An 18,076-nucleotide genomic window follows, 5' to 3' on the forward strand; every position below is an offset into this window, starting at 1 on the left:
TAGTTTTCTTCCAAATGAGAGAAATTACCTAAGTCCATAACCAGTTTTATAGTTCTGCTGATTGTATATGATCACCGGACACAGAGGTGCAGAAATGCAGTAAGAAACTGAAGTTTTGGGGGAGTCTATAAAATGGAAAGCATCTGGTGTTAAGTCTATAAAAGACCACAGTATCAGGTCAGGTTCTTTTGTGAGTTGAAATGTGGCTTAATATAAATGGCTTCCAAGTGGTATTGCTTCCTCCTGTTCTGGAAGAGGATATTAAAGCAGTGAAGACTGCTGTAGTTCAGTTAGGTGGATATAAAAATCCTGGGAGGGTCAATACTGGCAAGTATCATCTTTTCTCGTGTTGAAAATGAAGTGATAACAGGGGAGATAGTAGAAAAAGTGGAGATATCCTACAAGTCCTGATACTGAGAGAGAAAGGAGATTTCATTTTAAATTCTGTTCTAAAGAAGATACAAGTCTGAGACATTTTTCTCTTCTGAAATGAGCAAATGAAGACCAATAGAATCTTATCACATTCTAATTTAGTCTTTTTCATAGATAGGAAAAGCCTTTCGTAAAGAAAATTGAAAAGTAAGCATCATCAAGAGATTATAAAAGATATGCGTGTAATCAGGAAAACGAAGGTGCCGATATGGTAAATTAACATCTGGCTTCTTCACCAATTCTATGGAGTGCAAACATGACATGTTTTTCCTTTTTTCTACAATCACTTCTTTCAGCCACGCTCTGCCAAATCCCTCTTTCTGGGCAGTTTCCAGATTCCATAACTTTCTGTGTGCTTTTGGGTATTAAAAAATTCATTCTGGTCCATTTTAAAACTCCAGTATTACATACAGTTTAAAGTTCTTCCCTTCTCCTTTCTCTGAAGCCAGTGGCCCAGGCTTCATCTGGAAAACTTCTTCCCCATGTCTTCTGGGTCTCTAGAATTTCCATTGTATTAGAAGGAATAAGTTGGAAAGGGTTAAATGTTTCTCTCACTTTATTGGTCAGTTGTAGCTCACTCACTGTTGATGGTTGCAGTTTCTCTGGTCAACATTGGTAGGTGTCCAAAATGCTGGTTCTCTTACGGAGTCACATGTATGAATATTTTGGAGGACCCTTCAGGAACTTCTCCAATGCAGTTTCTTAATATGAGAGACTAAGTTCCACTTCTGTGCCTTCCAGCCTGTCAGCCTCCACCTCTAGTGGTACAGTCAGAAGCTTCCTGCTGCTGGAATGTCCTTGCCACTAGGCAGTCCGCTGGGGTGGGATACCAGTAAGATGTCCCAAGCTATCTTGAGTGGTGTCTGTATTTTGGAAATTCTTGCATCTTTGCCATGCCAGTGATGGGAGTTTAAGGTATTCCACTGTTGCCCCCTCTCTGCTAGTTCTTTCGGATTATCAGGCCTGATCAGTTATTCAGTGCCTAAGCCAGTTGTTCTTTGTTTTTTTATTTTATTTTTTAAAATTTACATCCAAATTAGTTAGCATGTAGTGCAACAATGATTTCAGGAGTAGATTCCTTTATGCCCCTTGCCCATTTAGCCCATCCCCGCTCCCACAACCCCTCCAGCAACCCTCAGTTTGTTCTCCATATTTATGAGTCTCTTCTGTTTTTTCCTCCTCCCTGTTTTTATATTATTTTTGTTTCCCTTCCCTTATGTTCATCTGTTTTGTCTCCTAAAGTCCTCATATGAGTAAAGTCATGTGATTTTTGTCTTTCTGTGACTGACTAATTTCACTTAGCATAATACCCTCTAGTTCCATTCACATAGTTGCAAATGGCAAGATTTCATTCTTTTTGATTGCCGACTAATACTCCATTGTATATATATATACACCACATTTTCTTTATCCATTCATCCATTGAGGGACATTTGGGATCTTTCCATACTTTGGCTATTGTTGATAGTCTAAGCCAGTTGTTCTTAAAAAGTGGTACCTAAACCAGCACCATCAGCATCACCTGGAAATTTATTAGTCATGTAAATTCTTGGCCCTGATGGGGCCCACAAATCTGTGTTCTAAAATGCCTGAGCAGCTGGTCTAACTGATCTTCCAAATGGGGAAGGAGATGCCAGTCTTCTCTTACCACAGGTACTCTCAATCTTTATGATTAATTTTCTTGGAAGCCCCCAGCTCTACTTGGACTAGGTTTAGGGGGAATGCCATGTGACTCCCCAAGTATTCTCTTGGAATTTCTAATGTTGTTGTTGTATAGACTGGAAAGCTAGGGGCGGGGAAAGCAACAGCGTGAGGAGTATTATTTGGGAGTATTCGCTTATGCTATATTATGCTGGGGTAACAACGCCCAAATCTCAGTGGCTTACAAGTACAAAGGTTTAGTTCTCACTCACGTTGCATATTCTACATTGGCTACAGGTCAATTGCCTGCTCCACAACTTTTTTCTTCCAGGACCCAGACTGGGCTCAGCCCTATATGAGACATGCCGGTCTCATAGCAGAAGAAAAAGAGATGTGATGGAACTATGTGATAGATCTTAAAATTCTGTTCTGATGTGGTATATGCCATTTCTCTCATTCTGTTGGCCAAAGCTAGTGATATGGCCAAGCCTGACATCACTAAAGCAGGAATTTTACTCATCTCAAAGGGAGGGATTCTGGATGTGAGGGTGATCTGGCTGTGACATCTGTCACCCCATTGATTGCTGGGGTTGATTTGGCTGATCTGGCTGGCTGGGCAGTGTCCCCTTCTTCCCTCAGTGCTCCATGTATGTCCCTCCTGAAGCTGCAAGCTCAGTTGAAGAAGACAACCTTCTCCCAAAGAGGAGGACCATTCTTTGATTCAAGGGTATATGTCAGGGTGTGCTCCCCTACTAGAATCTCCAAACAATCTCTCAGAAGGAGGGATTCTTTTAATTTTTTTATGGTTTATTTTTGAGGGAGGGAGGGAGGGAGAGAGAAAGAGAGAGAGAGCGAGAGAGAGCACGTGCACGCATGAGTGGAGGAGAGGCAGAGAGAGGGAGATACAGAATCCAAAGCAGGCTTCTGGTTCTGAGCTGTCAGCACAGAGCCTGACGCAGGGGTCAGACTCACAAACCATCAGATCATGACCTGAGCTGAAATCGGACACTTAACTGACTGAGCTACCCAGGTGCCCCTAAGTACAACTATAATATGGGTTTAGAGAAGAGAAGATACGAGATAAGTTAGCTGGCAAATGATGGCTGTGATGGGGGTGGCAGGACACGAGAAGGGAGAGAATTCCAGGTTGTGCCATGGTCTGGATCAGCGTGAGCATAACTGGTAGAAAGGGCAGAGAAGAGACCACTGTTTATAGACCAAGGTAGCCTGATTTAGAGTTAGGGAGGTTAGGGTTGGCAAGAGAGAATAAGCCCAGATTATAGATGACCTTATTAAAAACCAAGGGAAAAATTGGATTTGATATTGTAGGTAGCAGGGTATTTTTAAGATAGACTCAATAGAACCATAAGGTCCAATGGAAACAGGGGGCTAGATTGAGAATTTATAGTGCTATTTCTGCCACTCATTAGCCATTTATCTTTGGATAGGTCAATGATCATTCATTTATTCAACAAAGTAAGCAATTAAGTATCATTGTTTACTAGGCACTATTGCAGGTACTGGAGATATAAAGATGAAATGACAGAAATTCTGCTTGTAACCAAGTTTTAGGCAATTGGAAGATAACTATAGAAATGCAGTAATGACAGTAGGCAAGGAGGCACAACGGGGAACAAGCATGGAGTGTGCCAGATGTTCTTTAAGAGGCAGACAGTAGGTAATCAGATCCTATGGTTAAGTTACTGTGTTTTGAATATAATGTAGCCATTTAAAATTAAAGGAGGTACCTCAGGAAATGTCCTAGATATTCTTTTTTTTTTAAGTTTATTTTACGTATTTTGAGAGAAAGAGAGAGAGAGAGAGAGAGAGAGAGAGAGAGAGAATGTGTGTGTGCGCATGCATGCGTGAGTGGGGGAGGGGCAGAGAGAGAGGGAGAGAGAGAGAATGCCAAGCAGGCACCACACTGTCAGCCTAGAGGCTGACTCAGGGCTCAGACTCACAAACTGTGAGATGATGACCTGAACTGAAATCAAGAGTCGGTCACTTAACCGACTGAGCCACCCAGGTGCCCCTGTCCTAGATATTCTTTTGGGTGGAAAAGCAAGTTGCAAATCCCTATGTGAAGTATTCTGTCATGTGAGTTGGAAAAAAATGTTTCTATATGCATAGAAGAATTTAGCAGTGATAGAAAGGATGAGTTTAAATTTTTATTTTATACCTTTCTATCTGTTTGCATTTTTATCACAATACATTTTTAACTTTTTTTTTTTTTAAAGTAGGCTCCACGCCCAGCATGGAGCCCAATGTGGGGCTTGAACTCAGGACCCTGAGATCCAGACCTGAGCTGAGATCAAGAGTCAGATGCTTAACTGACTGAGCCACCCAGGTGCCCTGAATTTTAACTTTTAAATTAAAATTAGTTAAATAAAAAAATATTTCACTGTAACTAACCTTTATCTTACCCATGACTTTATCTCTGTATTCAAACATCCTGGTACTAATGCCAACATGTTAATATACTTCAACTCTGACCTGGCTTTTTCCATTCGTTCTTTCGTCCTGATAACAGTAGTTGGCTTTACAGTCTCATCAAATAGTTATTCTCTTCCTATAGATTCCGAGGTTCACTTCTATTATTTGTATTTATTTTCAATTTTTTTATGGTGGCAAAATGTACATGTCATCACAGCATCTTAAGCATTTAAAAATGTGTATTTGTTTGTATTGAACCCTTTTTCTCAATGAACATGTTCCTCCACCTCCTCATTTTTCCTCCCAGCACAAGCAACATTTCCCAAAATGACTGCCATTTGAGAATAGAGGACAATCTAAAAGTTTTTTTTAATGTTTATTTATTTTTGAGAGAGAGAAAGGCGGGGGGCAGAGAGAGAGGGAGACATAGTATCTGAAGCAGCAGGGAGACATGGTATCTAAGCTGTCAGCACAGAGTCTGACATGGGGCTCGAACCCACAAATGGTGAGATCATGACCTGAGCCGAAGTCGGATGCTTAACTGACGGAGCCACCCAGGTGCCCTGAGTGAGAATAGAGGACAATCTAGATAAGAAGGTGCATACCAAATATCAGAGCCAGATAGTAGGCCAGGTGTCAAGGTCTTCTTGAGGGCAAGAGCCAGGCATTGGTTCAGATTTATGGGTATTCAGAGATAAAGAAGAAAACTATTTGGGTAAGGGCACCAAGGAGTCAAGCCTCAGGTTTGGAGACTTAGGACAAGGGCAAGGCAATTGCATAATATGGAGCAGTAGCAGTAAAAAAAAAAAAAAAAAAAAAAAAGAAGGGAGGCTGCTAATACATACTTCCAGCCAAAAACTGGATCTGGTCTTGGAGTATGGATGGGCCTGACCTGGATGAAGGAAGCAAGTGGCGCTTTGACCCTGTTTTGAGAGAAAGGTTATAGAACAGGGCAGTTTCTGTCAGGTTCTATCCACCTTCTTTAAGCTATTGGGAAAAAAATAGTATCTTGGAGTAGGAATATAAAACTCCCAAATGAAACTATTTTCTACTCCCATCCCCTCTGTCAAAACACACATAGACACCCACACACACACACACCTGCAGGTAGGAGACCTTCTGGGCTTTGGATGTTGTGTTCAATGTCTTTTACTGGGGTACATGAGACATTAATGATCTGATAAAACCAGAGTACGTTGTTACTATCCTGGTAAACATTTTAATGCTATCTTTCAGAAACTGACTTTAAAAAAAGATTAAGCCTCTTATTCAGGAACATATCTTTTGATGTTTTTGTCTTTACCAAAATCCTGGTTTGTATTAGAACTATTTCAGGGGAGATTATCATGAAAGTTATTGAAAACCAGGCTTAGATACATCTGGAATTTTTCAAACTGTCTCACCCATTTAAGAGTGGTTTTTAGAATTAAATTTGAAATAAAGTCCATACTACCTTCAAGCTGAAATCTACTTTCATAGGTTTGGTATTTCTGTTTGGATGAATTTGTTACTTTGTTTAATTCATTTAGTTTTCTATCTCTAGAAATCCTTAGACACTGCTTTCTTATTCATTTAAATGTGCTTTATTATTGTTTTGAATTATACTCTAAGTTTTTTGAGGTAAAATATTAAAACATATTTTTGTATAAAATTAAAACAAAAATATTTGCTGCAAATATATTTTATACTAGAAAAATCCAAGTAAGTTGACTAAGATACTAGAAAAAATAACAGCTCAAGATAATAAGTAGGATTCCACCTAAATTAGAAAGTTTAGTGGGGAAAAAAGGCACATTTATCAGAGAAAAAATTATTTAGGAACAATATGAATAAGAACTATGTATGATTTTATATAACAAAAATGGTTAAAAATATCAACTAAATTTTTCCTGAAACATTGACATGATTAATTTGAAATTTGTGTGGGAATGAATAGGTTAGAATATCAAAGATTATTTTAATTATTTTTTCAAAAATAAAGCTAATAAAAGGGGATTAATCCTATAATGTAATAAATCATATTTTTAAAAAAAGCAATAGTAAGGGGTATCTGGGTGGCTCAGTTGGTTAAACATCTGACTCTTGATTTCTGCTCAGGTCATGATCTTATGGTTAGTGAGATCAAGTCCCACATTGGGCCCTGGGCTCACAGAATGGAGCCTGTTTAGGATTCTTTTTCTTCCTGTCTCTGTCCCTCCCCTACACTTGTTCTCTCTTTCTCTCAAAAAAAGTAAATAAATATTTAAAAAAAAGCAGTAATGAAAACAGTATGACACTATTTGATTTGACTATGACAACAATTTAAAATTTATATACAGAAGAATAGCTCTAAGAAGCTAGAAATTTCTATATACAACATGAGTTTTGGATTTTCAGATATGCAAATTGTGACTTATTTGTCATTAAGATCCGACCATGCTTCAGGAAGCAGATTTTTTGTTTTGTCTTTAGGTTTAAAGTTGGAACAGATTTTGACACTTATAATAGGCACTGTGTTTTAGGATTGGAATCTTAAAATTTTATCTTTGAAGTGGTGGGGATTGTAAGAAACAACCTTTCCACCTACTTTTTTGTGGGGTTGAGAAAAGGTTTGTGCAAAGGTTGTTTTTTGTAAGAGTTTGTAGTCATGGATGAGATATGTTAGGCTAGTATATGTTGTTATAAAGACAAAGATTAGTTTCAACTTTATTTGGTCTTAGTAGCTTTGTTGTGTTTCAGTGGCTCTAACGTGTCTAAACAAGACACCATATATAGCCATGGCATTCTTGGCAGAATGCTGTGGAATAGTGACATATTTTATTACATCTTTCAAACGCACCATAGACAGTGATAATTACAAAATGATTCTGTGAGGGGCACCTGGGTGGCTCAGTCGGTTGAGCGTCTGACTTCGGCTCAGGTCATGATCTTGTGGCTCGTGAATTCGAGCCCCGCCTCAGGCTCTGTGTTGACAGCTCACAGCCTGGGGTCTGCTTTGGATTCTGTGTCCCTTTCTCTCTCTGCTCCTCCCTCGCTCATGCTCTCTCTCTCTCTCTCTCTCTCTCAAGAATGAATAAAACATTGAAAAAAATAAAAAAACATAAAACAATGATTCTGTGATACATACTTATAACAGATTTCTATCATCCGCACATATCTGTGAATAAAGTAGCCCATTCAACTAAGAATGTTGATTTGTTTTCTCAAGTTTTCATGCTAACAGTCATTTGCTAATTGTTTATTTTTGTTGTCTCGTGCTAGAAGACAAATTGACTGCTCATGCCAAAGACTTAAAAAATTTGTGAGAGAAGTTTTAAGTACAGAGAATTATGTATTAACTTCCTTGTGAATTGGAGAAAGCTGACCACATTTATAACAGCTTTTTTTAAATAACAGCTTTATTGCAATATAATTCACCTACCATAAAATTCACCCTTTTAAGAAAGTGTACAATTCAGCGTTTTTTTCCCCCCATATATTCACAAAGTTGTGCAACTCCTATCCAATTCCAGAACATTTTGGTCTCACCTAAAAGAAACCCTGTACCCGTTAGCAGCCACCCCACATTTCTTCCAGCCCTAAGACCCTAGCAGTTACTAATCTGCTTTCTGTCTCTGTAGATTTTCCTGTTCTGGACATTTCACATAAATGTAATCATATAATCAAATGTAATCGTACAAATGTGGTCACTCTTATTTTTAGCGGCAGAATATCTGAATCCAAGTCTAGAAACATCAGCATTCTTACCAAAGTGTATTTGAGCAAAACTTCAGTTTTATTGCTAGACTGGATTCCACATCACAGGAAGTGGGGTGACTCATGAAAGTGTGCATTTGATGGTGAGTGCATCAACCCAATGGAGGGAACATTTCAAGGAGATGCTCTTTTGTTTAGAATTATTGATGTTACAAGAGGGAGGAATGCTTAGAAGAAATGTGAACAAGGCAACCATTTAAAATATTAAATGAAAAAAAAAACAAAAAACAATTGGGGCACCTGGGTGGCTCTGTTGGTTAAGCGTCTGACTCTTGTTTCTCCTCAGGTCATGATCTCCCCGGTTTCTGAGATTGACCACCCTTCGGGCTCTGCCCTGACAGGGCAGAGCCTATTCGGGATTTTCTCTCTCTGCCCTTCTCCTGCTTGCATTCCTCCTCTCTCTCAAAAATAAATAAACTTAAAAAAAGGAAAATAATTACAAATAATATTTGTACATTTTATTTACATCTTTAGCCCTATTTTTGTAGTGTTTTGCTATTCGATTTTTGCCATTTATAGTATAGAGCAAACTCCAGCTGCTAACATGGGAAGTTATCTTTTGCATTGTGTTCTATACGCAGATGACTGCCAGGGGTTATGTTCCATGGTGTAATTGATAAGAGTTTTTGTAGGGATTGGATCTTCGGAATTACTTATCATGCAGGTCAGTTAGTAGTTGTCTTACATGTACATTCAGAAGAATGGAAAATTCTTTAGGACCTTAATTCCTGTTGCTTAATTTGGCAGAGTGTCCACTGTCTGACCCATTCATATACTTTTGAAATCAGAAGAAAAAGCCCTCTCATGTTTTTATGGGTGGCCAGATAGACAGCACTTTAAAAAATTAGCATATGAATGTTTTGACTATCTTACTTAAGACAGCCTGTCAGTTTGGCAGCTCTGAGCCTGTTATTTCTGTGTCTTCTCTTTTTTCATTTTCATGTTTTGACAAATGAGATTGTACTTTTGACAAGTGATTTGTACTTCATCTAAGGATTTCAGAGTGTTTTTAATTTATTTATTAAACTATCTAAAGATCGTTTTATCCATCCATTTTGGGTAATGTAAGATTTTCCCTAATACAAATGAAAATAGAAAGTGATAGTACTGGAATTCCTTCAATGCAAAACATTATTGGACAAAAATTATTTTTAAGAATAATTATTGCTTATTTTCAGAAGCTTGTATTTCTTTTCATTGAACATCTTTAAACTTAGGCCAGATGTTTTACAAATATCCCTTGATAAATGAATAAATTCCTTGCTGAAAATTTTACTGGAAAGAAAACTCTATGTGTTTAATCTTATCCTGTAACTGACATTAAATTCACTCATTCATTCAACAGTTATTTAATGAGTACCTAGCATGTGCTGGGAACTGTTCTAAATATTGGACTCAGTAGTGCTGAACAATACAGATACCACTCCATAGACCTTACGATCTGTTGGGTGACACACAGATCAAATGAATAAAGAATACAATTACAAATTATAACATGTGCTTTGAAGAGAACAAAGTAATAAACTAATGAACGTGAGAAGGGGAATTAAATTTGATGAGGAGACCTCTTTGAGGACTTGCTATTTGAAAAGAGACTTGCCTATTGTGAAGGAAATACCTATTCTGGAGGAAGAGAATTCCAGGCAGATATAGCTACAACCATCAAGGTCATGAAGGAAGCATATGAGGGCAGGTCTGGCTACAGCACAGTGAAGGGAAAGCATGGTAAGGGATGATGGTAAAAGGTAGAAGTTAGATCATGTAGGGCCTTGTAGGCCATGGTAAAGGCTTCATATTTTATTCTTTGTGCAAAGGAAGGCCTTGAGTGTTTTTTTCTTTTTTAAAGATTTTATATTTAAGTAATCTCTGCATCCAACGTGGGGCTCAAACTCACAACCCCAAAATCAAGAGTTGCATACTCAGCCACGCACCCCCTTAAGTGAATTTTAAACAGGAGAAATGCATAATCTAGTTTACATTGTAGAAAGATCATTCTGGCTACATGGAGAGACTAAATCACAGGAAGCAAAGTGGAATCTATTGTAGTGGTCCAGTTGATATTAATGGCATAAAGAAGAAGGCGTAGAGGTAATGAGAAGTGGCAGAATTTGGATTAGAATTTCTAGGTAGAGATTTGAGGACTTGCTAGTTAGATGTTGAGGGCAAGGCAAGGAGAGGAATCCAAGCAACTGTAAAGTTACCTGGATGATTAGAGATGCTGTTAGTTGAAATAAAATAAGACCAAAGAAGGACTGGATTTGTGGTGGAAAGTCGAGAGTTTGGTTTTGGCTATGCAAGTCTGAGATTTCTGCTAGATTTCTTAGTGAAGATGCTGTGTGGGCAGTTATTTATACAAGTCTGGAGCTCAGGAAAGAGGTAGTAGGTATTTGAGACATCAATGTGGGTGCCATCAATTCAGAGATGGTATTTAGAGGCTTGGGAGTGGCTGAGATATCTGAGGGAGTAATTACAGGCAGAAAAGAAGGCAGAAGACTGGGCCTTAAGGCTTTCCAACATATATACATGTCTCTTCATGCAGGAAGAATTTGTGTTTCAATATAAGCAAAATCAAATGTCTCTGTGTGAGTCAGCTGGGGTTCTTAGTTGCAAGTAACAGAAAACAATTGGGACTGCTTCAATCAAAGGGTACCTAGGTCTCAGTCATAATGGTGCCACAGCAACCCTGGGTGCCAGAGCTGGAACCACCACTGCCTGAGCTGGAAGACAGAGACCGTGATGAGCTCTGCTTGGCACTGAAGATCGTAGTAACTTGGATGTTGCTGTGGCTGCTGCCAGAGTAAATTCTCTCCATCACTGTTCTTTGTGAAACTTGCTTCACATTCAAAGTTCTGACAAAGAATTGAGCCTAGGTGTGTGTCTTCATCCTAGCTATCAGATGGTGGCGTAATTACCCCCAATTGGTTTCCAGGATGAGAAATATTCCCTGTGTTCATCAAGACTTAGCTAATGAGAAAATTCCCCCCAGACCAGATGGGAGTTCAGATTTTGGGCAGTTCAACAACCGCCATAAAAAAAGTGTCAGTTTTGTGAATGTAATCTGTTTGGTTGCTTATAAATTTATAACATAGAGTTAAACAAGTCATTAGAGGGCCTCCAAATGGACCTCAAGAATAATATTTCTACTCAATTTCTTTTCTCATTGTCTATTTCCTGCCCTAGGATTGGAAAGAGATTCACTTCCCTATTTTCTTTTTTAACCATAGCCAGAGAAGTATAGCCTCTTTTAGCTAAAAACACTCAAGTAAATAAGGTGCAAGTTCAAGCATCTTTTTAAAGTAAAATTTGACATATTAACACACACACACACACACACACACACAAAATTACTACTGTGGCACACTCAGGATTTCTTTAGGAAGGTTAATAAATCCAAAGGTGCATATTCTGACCCAAATATCTGACCACTGAATCTACTTCAGATAAATTCTATATATTCTATTCTATTTTGTTTTAAAGTTTATTTATTTTGAGAGAGAGAGCAGGACAGGGGCAGAGAGAGGGAGAGAAAGAGAATCCCAAGCAGGCTCCGCACAGTCAGTGCAGAGCCCGATGCAGGGCTCACAAACTGTGAGATCATGACCTCAGCTGAAGTTGGACGCTGAACCTACTGAGCCACCCAGGTGCCCCAAATTCTGTAAATTTTAGCTGAAGATAACATATGCTGCAGTTTCTCCCAGACTGATACATTATATAACAGCAAAATTACACATGCTCTGAGGCTATGGTTCTCTGGTACAGAGAAAGAACACGACTAAAGTCCCAATAAGTTCATTGATCTTATTTATATGAGAAAAATTATAATACAGTCATAGCATTCTTAGCATAGAAGACTAATTGTTTGCCAAAGAGATATCAGAGCATTTCCAGATTAGCACCATGTTCGTTGGTAAGTGTTATGGGAAAATGAATGCTGGGCTTTGTCAGTGAGTGCTCGATTTTGTTGTCTTCCTTCAAAGAGTGTCAGACTTTGTTCTGGCAGATAGTTAAGTTACTTGTAGATTGAATTTGCCTCTTTCAAGATTTGTTTTGAAGTGTTGTTGAGGTGAATTTAGAGTATACAATTGACTCTTGAACAATGTGGGGGTTGGGGTGTCAACCCCCCTCTTCCTTGCAAGGTCGAAAATCCACATATAACTTTTGACTCCCCAAAAACTTAACTGCTTATAGCCTCTGTTGACCAGAAGCCATAGTGAGAAGATAAATAGTTAATTAACTCATATTTTGTTTGCTATATGTATTGTGTACTGTGTTCTTATAATTAAGCTGGAGGAAAGGACATGTTGTTAAAGAAATCATAAGGAAGATGGGGCACCTGGTTAGCTCAGTCGGTTGAGTGTCCAACTCTTGATTTTGGCTCAGTTCACGATCTCATGATTCATGAGACTGAGCTCGGAGTCTGGCTCTGTGCTAACAGTGCGGAGCCAGCTTGGGATTCTCTCTCCCTCTCACTCTGCCTTCCACGCTCATGCGTGCTCTCTCTCTCTCAAAATAAATAAATAAACTTAACAACAAAAGAAAATCATAAGGAAGAGAAAGTAAGTTTACAGTACTGTACTGTATTTATTGAAAAAAATCTTTGTGTAAGTGAACCCATGCAGTTCAAATCTGTATAGATCAAAGGTCCCCTGTACTTTAGGCTAGTTTACCCTTCTGTAAAGACGTGACTTTTCTGAGATCTTTTCTGAATGTCCTGGGTGTTCCCCCTATTCTGGCTGTTGGAACATGAAAGTCTTGCAGCCCTGGTGAGCTCTGGCAGTTGTTCAGCTTATGGCTTCCCTTTGCCTAGCCTTGTGGTGTTTCACCCTATACTGGGCACCTTTGTATTCAGGCAAGACTTAAGGAGCCCCTGTGTGTTGATTTCTGGAACACCTTGTCCCTGTAACCTCCTTAGAGTTCATCTTCTCCATTTTGCTACCCTGAATGTTCCAGATATTTTGTTCTCAAATTATGATCTCCTCAACTCAGCAAGCCCATTGTGCTCTGCTTGTGATCCCCTTCCTGCTCTGTGGTCCAGAAAGTGCCTCTAGGCAGAAAGCCAGGGTGATCTGATCATAGGGCTCACATCATTTGTTTTGCTTCTCTCAGTGTTCATAGTACTGTGCTGCCTGCTATCTGAAACGGTATGGAAACAGTATTTTTCCTATATTGTATCCAATATTCTACTTATGTCAGGAGAGTAAACTTGGTCCCAGTTACTCTCTTGTGAACAGAAGCAGAAGTCCTGTTAGAAAAACGATTATGGGGCACCTGGGTGGCTCAGCTGGTTAAGCATCTGACTTTTGATTTCGACTCAGGTCATGATCTCATGGTTTGTGAGGTCGAGCCCCATGTTGGGCTCTGTGCTGACAGTGTGGAGCCTGCTTGGGATTCTCTCTCCCTCTCTTTCTCTCTGCCCCTCCCCCTCTCGTGTGCGTGTGTGCGTGCACTCTACCTCTCAGGATAAATAAAACATTAAAAAAAAAAATTATACCACTGAAACACATGAACATTAGTTCTGGCAGTTTATTGGTCTTAACACCAGGACAAAACCCATGGTGTGATAAAGAAAGAAAAAAAAAATCAGATTAGCACAGTAAAACAACCACAACAATATTAAACATATAGCATTATGTATGGAACGTATTATATATGTTAAATATATGTAACTTAATCCTCCCAACAGCCACGTTTATGTAGGGGCTATTATTACCTACATTTTATAGAATTAGAGATTAAGGTACGGAAAAAAGAAGTAATCAAAGTCATACAGCTAGTATATGGTGGATCTAAGGTTTGAATCAGGCAGTATTGGCCAATAAAAATTACTGTCTCAGATCTCCCACCTGTCTCCACTGGACAGTCTGGTATTTAAGACTATAGCATTACTCCAAATTCAATTCTGTGTTTTCTCTCTCCCTCTCTCTCTCTCTCTCTCTCTCTCTCGCATCTTCTTGCTTCGAACTCCAACCCTGAGGGGATCTTTTAACTGAAAACTTTTTAATATCATCATTATGTGGATGACCCCCAAATCTATAGCTATAGATATGTTTCCTTGACTCCAGAGAACACCCCTTTCTACCTACCTACTCCACATTCCTGTGTATCTCTTATCAGTACTCTGACTTGGTCTCGAATTGAATTTAGTACCTACTTGTTCTTTCTGTGATCCCTACCTCAGTTAGTGGGCTGTGTCTTTTCTTAAAGGATGATGAAATATTTTGAGATCCTGCTCTATCAGGTATATAGGACCTGTTTTACTTATGAAATGTCTCTTAAGATCCTTTTTCTGTTTCTGCTGTCTTAATTCAAGGCCTCTTCCTCTGTTATTGAGCAATTGCGACAGAAACTTACTTGGTCTTCCTGTTTTTATTCTCCTGTTCTTTCTGTCACTCACAGTACTTCCTTTCAGAGTTAGCATAAAAATCAAGTGAATTTGCCAATACCTTGATTAAAACCCTATGCTGCTCATCATTGTGTTCTAAGTCAGGAGTTAGGAACGAACAAGGCTTTAGAATGTGAGTTAAATTTCCTTTTGACACTTTCTAGCCATAATACTTTGGGAATTTACTTAACCCATTAATCTTAATTTCCTCTTCTGTAAAATGGGCAAGATAATAGTTCCTCCTCATGAAAGTGTTAGGAAGAATCAATGAAATAAAAAATATATGAAATACTTCAATACTTTGTACATACTCAATAAATAAAAGTTATTACTGTGAAGATAATATCATTGACAGCCTTCTCACCTTGACTCCACCACACCTTGCCTTGTGTTACAGGTTTCAGATCTAGTGGATGCTTTGCTAATGTGGCCCACACTTTCCACACTTCCATGTTTTGGCTCATGTTTGGCTCCATTTCTTCAGTCTGGAACAGTGCTCCCCAAGCCTCTTCTCTGCTTGTTGAAAGGATATTGTCCCACCTTACCTGCAAAACCTTTCTCATTTGCCACTGTCAGAATTAATTACCCTTTAGGGCTTCCCTAGTCTTAATGAGGGAATATACCATTATAGTTAGTTCATTCTTCTAGCTCTTAGCTTGTGCCAAGAGTTCGGGTCTAAAGAGTCAGAAAAATAGCAAGATGCGTAAGTGTTCGTTAGTTGCTGTTGTTATTTTTATTAGTCGTCTGCTTGTCGTGTTCTTCAGACTGCTGTCTTCTCAAGGGCAAAAATCACGTGATGCATTTTTGTCTCCTCCCACACTGTAGTACAGTCCCTTGTTTATAATGAGTTCTTGAGTCGGTGTGTGTTGGAATTAAAGGATTGGACTTTTTTCTCTGACTCTGCCTGAGAGTGGAAGGAAGTGAGATGGCTAAGGTTAGAGGTGATCCTTTCTGGATCAGTTTCCCTCCTGAGGAACGGGAACAGAGTCCCGCATCAGCTTGGCTGTGGTAGCAGAATTCTTACTGTAACAACTTATTTTAGTTTTTTTTTTTTTTTTTTTTTTTTTTTAGCAAAGCAAGGCCTTTACATTCTGAAAGCAAACAAATGTGTGAAATATCACTAATGAGGCAAAATTTTTTTTTATCTCAAATACACTTCTCCCTTTGTTCCTTTACTTTCCTACCACCTCTTTAGTTAGTTGATACTTGAAAATAATTTGATCTTTAGGAAAATTAGTATATTTTCTAAATACTGTTTTACATTGAGTTGAATATTCTACTTATAAACACAATAAATGTAAATAAATATGAGGCTGGCTTTTTCAGGCATTTACCCTGTGATCAAAGATAGACATCTCATTCCTTAGGAAATCTCAAGAAAATTTACAACAATGAAAAAAGGTATGTTTTCTTTATTCATTTCCTCTTTCTTGCTTTTGTTCAGATTTGAATAGACAAGTAGTTATTGAGGAAAATACAATTTAAAAAGCTGTTTTACAATATCTGCTTTTAGAGAAATGATTTACGAAGTGCTATGTTAAAAAATAAAGCAGTTGTAAAAATGCCTTTTAGTAGCTGTGGATCTGAGAAACTGTGTTCTTGCTGTTTGATATTGGATCTTTGAAACAAGAAGCTAAATTACAACATTTTGAACTGTGTTAGCTTGGTGGTTTTCTATAAATAATTACTGATGGAGAAAGTGTATTGGTATAATAGTAATTTTATAAATATTTCAGATAGAATTACTGATTCAATTTGGATTAAGCAAAATAAAGACATAAAATAAATAAGGTGATTTAAGATCGTATTGGTATTTAAAGGCTTCTAGGTAATGGTCCTCTATCGTGTGGTACCTGTTAAATGAAACCTGAAATACTCCCCAGACAGCAGGGGAAGAAATGCCATACAAATAAGTGATCCAAGGGACATAAACCTAAATGATTGAAAATGAGTTTAAAACCTTGTATCACTTGGGAGTTTTATTTTTTTTTTTTAATTTTTAAAAGTTTATTTACACTGGAGAGAGAGAGAATGCAAGTGGGGAGGGTAGAGAGAGAAGAGAGAGAATCCCAAGCAGGTTCTGTGCTGCCAGAGCAGAGCCTTGATAAAGGACTCGAACTCACAAACTGCGAGATCATGACCTGAGCTGAAATCAAGAGTTGGATGCTTAGCCAACTGAGCCACCCAGGTGCCCCTCACTTTAGAGTTTTGGATTGAGTCTGACTTTTCATAGAAACATACATATATTTTCTCTTTTTTTTTCTGATAACAGTCCACTGTTTTCAGGGCCCCCTTCCCCATTTTAAATAACTTTGTCTTTTTTTAAGTCCAACATGGTCTGAGTATGGGAGATTACTCTTCAGCCCACAGTCTGTGCATGGTGTGCATATGGCTTCACAGACGACTTTCAGAACAGCCCCCGGGTTTAGGAACCATGTAGGTCCCTTAATTTACATATGGGAAAGTAAAGCCTTGAGTGGCTTAAGTCAGCAGTCACAAATTATGACATGCAGATGGAATTTAGACCTACAGGCATGTTTTGTTTGGCCTCTTAGGATGCTTTAAAATTTTTGAGCAAACGGTTAAAAATCAGGAAATTTTTAGCTTCTCATGAAAATTTAGAGTATCTGGCACTGTTAGACTGATATTCCTGCATGATATCAATTGACAAAAGTTATGTCTCAGCTTCGTCTTTTACATTATTTATGTATCCTCAAGGTTTACCATATTCACAATTCTCTTTTGTCTTATCCCTGACTGTTTTACTTAGTCATGTCACCTGCCTTGCCCTTTTGAAAATTTTCGTTATATCAGTAAGTCAGAGGCAGAGTAGAAAATAGAAACTTTTTCCTTGACCCCCTAAGCAGTTGTAGGTTCCCGCTTTCATCACTGAGGTGTTGATTTATAAGCCTTGGGTTCTAGCCCTTCCATTGCCATTGGCTTGCTGTGTGGCATTGAACAAGTTTCTTAACCCCTCTGAAATTTAGTTTTGATATCTGTCAAATGGTCAGAGTAATAAGCATTTAAATAGTTTACATAGTTTTAAAAAATCTAAAGGTTTATATAAAAAACAGCCTTATAATTAATATTTTGGTTTAATATTTTGTTCTATATTAGATTGCTTAAAAATGCTGCTTTACCCAAAAAATACAAAAGCACTAATTCAAAGGGACACATGCACCCCTGTGTTGACAGCAGCATTATGTGCAATCGCCAAATTGTGGAAGCAAAGTGTCCATGGATAGATGAATGGATAAAGGAGATGTGGTATACATACCATAATGGAATATTATTCAGTCATAAAAAGAATGAAAACTTGCCATTTGCAATGATGTGGATGGAGCTAGAGTATAATGCTAACCAAAATGAGTTAGTCAGAGAAAGACAAATGCAATATGATTTCACTCATCTGTGGAATTTAAGAAGCAAAACAAACGAACAAAGGGGAAATAA

The 18,076-nt window shown here is 38.3% G+C and overlaps 1 protein-coding gene across 3 annotated transcripts in view; it reads left to right on the forward strand.

Annotated features, from left to right (window-relative positions):
- TTC28 (tetratricopeptide repeat domain 28) overlaps nt 1–18,076 on the forward strand; it is a 627,778-nt gene that overhangs the window by 180,423 nt on the left and 429,279 nt on the right. The window lies entirely within an intron of this gene.

This window comes from Felis catus, chromosome D3 (genome assembly GCF_018350175.1).
Source record: "Felis catus isolate Fca126 chromosome D3, F.catus_Fca126_mat1.0, whole genome shotgun sequence".
NCBI lineage: Eukaryota > Metazoa > Chordata > Mammalia > Carnivora > Felidae > Felis > Felis catus.